Raw genomic sequence first — 7044 nt, 5'->3', positions numbered from 1 at the left:
TAAAATAATTATTACTGTAGGATTAGCTTAATGTATTTTTACATTTGCCGTAGTATTGTCGATGGGATTAATAACACATAAAGGGGGTCCTTGGCCAGAACCTAGTGGTAGTGGGGGGCCTTGTTGTGGAAAAGTTTGGGAACCCCTGGGTTAGACCTATATCAACAACAGTTTCTGGATATGTTTTCATTTGTGTTTAAAATTTCTTAGTAGACACATCTGTTACAGCTATTTTTAATATTTCTCTCAATAACCAAACAAGACAATCATCCCTACATACAGTGGCCTACAATGCATTTACATGCTGCATTAATGTAAAGTAGCCTAGCCTAAAAAAATATTTCATAGCCTCTCTCTGTGTACACACACACAGCCCAACATAGGCACCTTCAGGAGTGGCCTGCCCTCAAAAAAATCATGAGTGTGGGCTCATGCCAGATTCCGGTATTTACTGGACTCTCTATATATATTTCACTAGGCCTATGTGTAACGAATCTATAGCCTATGACATGAGTATAACTTTTTAAATTGAATTTCTTTTATTTTCTATCAACAAATGTTGTGAAACTCTTATTTTGAAGCATCAGCTGAGCCCATTGGCTGAGGCCCAGTGTGTTATTATTGTACATAGGCCTACGCTAGCGCATTCACAATACAATTCATGACAGAAGGACAATGATATTTGTAAGTTACTTGTTTAACTAGGCTATAATGTCTAGTCTTATTTCTAACAAGACCAAGATTTAATTTACTGGATCCTTGGAACGTGAAGCTACCAGCTGGCTCGCACCGCGCGCACGGAATGCTTTGAGTAGACAAAAGTCCGTTGGGCTACTTTGTTACCAGAACGACGGAGGCGAAGGTGAGAGATACATTTTAACTTGTTGCATTTTTTTTTGTTTTGTTTTGTGTGTGTCTGTGTTGGGGTTGGTCTGACAAAAGTGTAGCCTTATGGATCAGTTGCAAGTAAACAAAAATGAGACGATTTTTCGCGTGACATCAAAATAACCGTATAATAATTATGTTGAACTAGTAATGGTAAAGGTTGCTATCTAGCTATCGATAGCTGTGTTAGCATAGCATATCGAGACTTCTTAAGTTAATTTTAACGTTGTGTAAAGAATAACACTTGACAAATGTGCAAATGAAAATGGGCGTTTCAAAACCTTTAAAGCAGGCTAGCCTATTTTAACTTACATGACAGCAAACTAATGAGGAGGGTGTGACGTGTGGTAGGCTACTGTACATTCCCCCACAGTGAAATGGATAGTCATTTAAGGCCTAGTTCTAGTAGGTAAGATTTATTTCTTAATTTGCTCACTCTTGCAGTGGCTAGTGACAAGCAAACAGTACATTTATCAATTACCCTATCAATATTGCATGCGCCTTTCCATTATAACCTCACAGTTGTTGTTGTTGTTGTTGTTATTGTTCCCCTAGCTCAACCTGCGTGTCCAGTTGGTCTTGTGAAGACGTTGCCCGATGGTTGGAGGATAATGGATTAGGGGAGCATCAGGCAATATTCAGAGGTTTTTTTTTTAAGTTTTTACATAGGAAGCAAAACAGAAACAGCAGATGGCTACTTCTTTCAATTGCCCCCTGTGTAACAGGAGTTTTTTTTCATTGTTAAAACAAATCAGGCATATTGGACTGTACCATCAAAATGAATCAAATTTTTTACTGATTTGTGGACTTGAAGGATGCATGATGAGCTGCCGTTGTTATGCATCATACCGAACACATATATACAGGAAACACAGGGACTTGGTGTTTTGTGTGACGGGTTCTCAAAGCATGTATAGTGAGGATGTGGATGAAGTTGAGGCTGATATCATTGATGATTTTTCCAACGCAGCTGTAAGCCTAGAGCAACATGTTGTACAGTCTGAAAACTACAGAGCAGAGGACCTCCTGTGTGGCCTGAAACATAACCTATGCCTTTTTGTTCTTAAAGTGAGAGAAAGGCACTGTGTTCCTGCTATTGTCCACTCTAGTATAGTTGAAGATCTTAGGACAATTTTTGACACCTTTTTAACCAACTATTCTGAAGCGATACGTTTTCACCTGGCAGGAAAAAATGTCAGTGTTGACGATGACGATGACTTAAATGAGCTTTTATGTCAAAATGAGGTTTTCGATGAGTGTGTCAAAGCCATAAGCACTGAATGGACACTTGATCAGTACTGCCATAACCAGTTTGGAATGGTAAGGCCGGTAGAGAAGAGATTAAGAGATGATGATGGAAATCACAGAGCAACATTCCAGTACGTTCCTCTCCTTGACATATTGCAGAAGGTATCCGAAAACGACGATGTTTGGGCAATGTTAAACAGTGACACCAGCACTAGTGAAGACTTGCTCAGAGACTTTTCTGGTGGGGATCTATGCAAAAGTAATCCACTACTATGTAAAAAACACACATTACAACTTAGATTTTACATTGATGAATTTGAAGTGGTTAATCCCCTGGGGTCAAAGAGAGGAAAACATAAACTGATGGCAGTTTACTTTAAAATTGGAAATCTGGACAATAAGTTTCCATCTCAACTTCAAAATACGTACCTCTCCACTCTTGTTCGGCACAAGTTAATTCAAACTGGATGTACTGATTATGATGAGGTATTTCACCCCCTCCTGTCTGATGTGCGAATTCTTGAAGCACAGGGAGTGTCTTTGAAGTGTGGTGGAGAGGAGAAGATATTTCACGGCACAATCGCTACTGTCTCTGCAGATAATTTGTCTGCACATGCAGTTTCTGGGTTGACCAGATCATTTAGCTCAGGGAGGATCTGCCGGTTTTGTAATGCCACCAAGCAGGATATCACGAAAAAGTTCACAGAAGATGAGTTTGTCCTTCGAAACACCGAAAATTACCAATATCAGTTAAAGGCAGTGAGAGAAAATCCTGAGAATGTTGGAATTTATGGTATTAGACACGCATGCTGCTTTGCAAAATTAAAATTTGTCCCCTCTCCAATTGTTTATTTGTTTCCACCAGACGTCATGCACGATCTTCTTGAGGGTATCATCCCCGCTATTTTGACCCTAGTATTAGGACAGCTTGTGAGAGACAAACAAATTAAATTGGCACAGCTAAATTATGAAATTCAGCATTTCCCTTACGGTATAAATGATCGAGAATCGAAGCCCCCACCCATACCTGATCAGGCACTAAGACCTAGTGGATGTCTTCCAGGCACTGCCTCAGAAAAGTGGACCCTATTTAGGTTGCTGCCACAGATGATTGGCAACCAAATTCTTGACTGTCCTGCATGGGATGTGTACCTGTGTCTAAGAGGGATCGGTGACATCATCATGGCCCCCATTGTTAAAAAAAGCTGGTTACCTTACTTGGAGGAGATGATCACTACTTTTCTTTCCCTCATTGAAGAGGTATTTCCTGGGAAACATACTCCAAAAATGCATTACTTATTGCATTACCCCAGACTTCTGATGGCTTATGGCCCGCCGATCTATGTGTCTTGCCTACGTTTTGAGGCCAAACATCAATATTTCAAGAAAATAGCACGCGCAAGCTGTAATTTTAAGAATATTGCCAAAACACTTGCCAAGAGACATCAGATGCGACAGTGCTGGGAACAAGCAGATAACTGTTTGGGGAAAAAATTCATGCTAACTTCCGATACCCGAGATGTACCCCTGAGTGCACTTCCAAGATCCCTCGCTAGAGTTTTGCAGTTCAGACTGGGAGAGAATGTTACTTTTGAGCATGTCATTAAAACCAGGTCCATCACTGTGGATACAGTAGCATACAAGATTGGCAGCTGTGTTGTTATCGGAATTGCGCATGCTGAGGACATTCCAGTGTTTATGAAAATCCACCACATTTTTGGAGTCAAGGGCATTTGGTGTCTGTGTGGAAAAATCTTACGGCCTTCCAGTTTGAATTGCCACCTACACTGCTATGTTGTGGAGGAAGAGCCTGACTGGGAAGTTATGTTGCCTGGCGAAGAACTAGCTGTCCATGGTGTAGATGCTTATTGCAATTCAGATGGAAGAATGACTATTGCTGTTCGACACTGTATATAAAGGTTATTGAAATTATTAGTGGTATGATCATATTTTGAATGTGCATAAATTAATATTTTTCATGCTTTGATCTTCTTTCTTTTGCAGAGAATCTAATCGATGGCGAGACTCTCCTCTCATTGAGTGAAAGGATGATAGACAAATTACTCCCCCTCATTAAAACTCAAGTTCAGTTTACTAAGTTACTTGATAAATTAAAAGGAAAATCACATACAGTCACTGTAAGGTCAGTAGGTCTTGCCCATGAATGAGAAGTTATTTCACATAAAAAAGATTGGACATTTGATTATGAGATTCATAAGCCCGTTAAACTAACCATGAATTATGTTTCAGCTCTCCACAGGAAAGACCACATTTTGAATTGAACTTAAATAATAGTGTATATAGTTTTCAACTTCCTGCTTTTCCGCCTCTCCTGAGGAAAAAACTCTCAGAGGAGAGTCCAGACTTCCATACTCCAGCATACAGATCAAAATGGAGGTCGCAAATTATACAAGTCCTCTTTGACTCAATTTGTTTGTATACATGGTAAGTTTAACCTGATTCATTTCTCCTGTTCACTGTGCTTCATTTGCAATCGTGCCTATTTGCATGCATGACACTGTTAATTGTAATTTTCAAAGGTACCCAAGTAGTAAACAATATAATGGCATTTGTGGTGCTCTTGTGACAAAGTACCCTTTTTTACGTGATCGAACAGGACAAGGTTATGTAAGTACAGTAGTTTAATATACTCACAGGTATATAAGATACTAACTGTGGGCAGTTACCCCTCCACCATATCAGTAGGCATCATTGGTCTATTTACGTTGTATTCTTTTTACACAGGACAGTTGGTTGGGAATGCTTAAAAACAAGTTTAAAAAAGAGCGAATCCCACTGAACAATCCCGACATTGAATACTACAGAGCAAAACATGGGGGGAAAAATTTTAAACAATACAGGCAAGTCAGGCTCTTACAAGCCAAGTGGCAGACCAGACGCCTGCTTTCCAGGATGTGATTGAAGACGTAGTACCAAATGCAGTTTTTCAACATGACAAGGTAATAACAATAACTTGTAATCAAAACAGTTGTGTGTGTTTGTGCATGTGTATGTTATCCATATATTTAATAGATACCTTTAAGTAAAGTGTGACCTAGGTGTGTTTAGCTTTAGGAATTCATTAATGTACAATAACATTTGGAAAATATTCACAGGAAAATGAAGATCCATATAGTGTTGGGAAGCATATTGCAAAAATGAAGGAGGAGTGTAAGAAAGTCCATCCAAACATTACCATCTTAAAGGATAAAATGAAAAGGACAACACATGAAAGAATGGAGTTTATCCAGAGTCACTCTACCAGGGAGTCATTACTGGAATCCCCTGCATTAAATCAGGTCAGTATTGTAAGTTAAATTGTGTGCTTGGGGTTATTTTTTTCATAGTGTTATCTTCTTTCAGAAGAACTTGTTGTCTGTGGTATCTATGAAATGATTGTTTTACTTTTATTTTTTTATTCTTTTTCAGATTTTCTCAGAAATTGAAGAGAGATATAAAGTTGACCTGGACAAGATGCTGCTGCACGGCCTGGGGAGGGCAGCAGGGAAGATTATTGAGCAGGTGTCAAAAAAGAAGCAGGGAACTAACATTCTTTCCGAATACGAGATGGCACTGGGTGAAGCTTGCGAGGAGACTCACAAAGGTAATTCCACTGAATCTTTCATTAAGATGTATTCTGTCTTTGTTAGTACAAAGCTAATCTAAGGTATCTTTAACTTTAGGACTCAAAATTTGTGCTGCAGCACTCATGCTCCCGCACCTGTTCAACAAGAACCCTGACAAGCTGTATGTGATTGATAAGGTAGGGGTACCACTTGAATGCTACTTGGGGAAAAATGTGACAGTGGACAGATGTCAGAATATGCTACATTTAGTTTTGCCTAAAACAAAAATAGATGTTTCAGCCCCATGTTCACATGCTCATTTCAAATAACATAAAATGTATTTTTTATTTTAATAGAAATATATAACAAAACTATGTGATATCCAACTTATTTAGGAAGTTGGGACATGTATCAATGCATGTAATATTCAATCAAGAAAATGTCATTTTGAGTGTTCGACCAGCTTTTGGACAAGTGTGCTTATATCCTTCCATACAGTATTGTACTCTATTGTATATTGGTATATTAGTTGCATTTTAACAAATACCAAAACACCCAAAATGATACATTTTCTTAAAACATACTCCTTCTAGATGGGATATATTGAAGCATGTCCTATTTTTCTAAATGTCATGCACAGCACATGGATTTGTAATGCATTTCTGTTGGTGTATTTTCAGGTGCCCAGGGCTCCAACTCCTCTCCTGGTGGTGGATGGCAACCCTTTTGGAGATTGTAGCATAACCCTAACAATGGACGGCGTTTCTATAGCACACCCTGATGACATCACAATGGGTATTGCAGCATTACTGGGGACATACTTCATTTTCAGAGTGAAATACGCTCAAAATATAAAAAAGACACTTGCATTCCTCCAGATAGCATCAGGAATTACATCACAAGAAAAAATAAATCCAACGGTGGTTAGAATGGCCAATGCCTTACTGTAAGATTATTGTATTTACCCTTGCATGTATATATTATTTTATTTATTGTATTTATTATTGTATTGTATTTATCAATAAATATCTGATTTAACAAAGTCTGCCTTTATCTGCCTACCTATTTAGCTACTGTATCAATAATTAATTAAATAAATAAATAAATACATAAATAAATACATAAATAAATAAATACATAAATAAGCTGCTACAGTAATATTCCATAAGGTTCTTCACAGAACTTGTAAGGGTTCCTCTAGTAACCTTATGGGGAGGTTCTTCCAGAAACCTTTAATTGAAGGTTCCTCAGAGAACCTTTTGAGGTTCCTCCACAGTTTCAAATTGAGGAACCCCAAAAGGTTCCTCGAGGTTCTTATAATTTTTACAGTGAAGGGGAATATTCT

At 38.3% G+C, this 7044-nt stretch overlaps 1 long non-coding RNA gene across 2 annotated transcripts; it reads left to right on the top strand.

Annotated features, from left to right (window-relative positions):
* Positions 1 to 544: 544 nt before the first annotated feature.
* Positions 545 to 6741, top strand: LOC125288128. 2 transcript variants are annotated; one of them, XR_007192455.1, is made up of 10 exons: positions 545 to 862; positions 1441 to 1529; positions 4138 to 4276; positions 4384 to 4578; positions 4674 to 4761; positions 4884 to 5093; positions 5250 to 5432; positions 5563 to 5737; positions 5817 to 5896; positions 6380 to 6741. It is a non-coding gene; the product is annotated as an uncharacterized LOC125288128 (long non-coding RNA). The 2 variants fall into 2 exon arrangements; XR_007192454.1 differs by having other exon boundaries at positions 550 to 862; positions 4879 to 5093.
* The last annotated feature ends 303 nt before the right edge of the window (positions 6742 to 7044 follow it).

The sequence above is a fragment of the Alosa alosa genome, chromosome 23, assembly GCF_017589495.1.
Source record: "Alosa alosa isolate M-15738 ecotype Scorff River chromosome 23, AALO_Geno_1.1, whole genome shotgun sequence".
In the NCBI taxonomy this organism is placed as follows: Eukaryota; Metazoa; Chordata; class Actinopteri; order Clupeiformes; family Clupeidae; genus Alosa; species Alosa alosa.
This window is presented reverse-complemented; position numbering and strand designations above follow the sequence as displayed.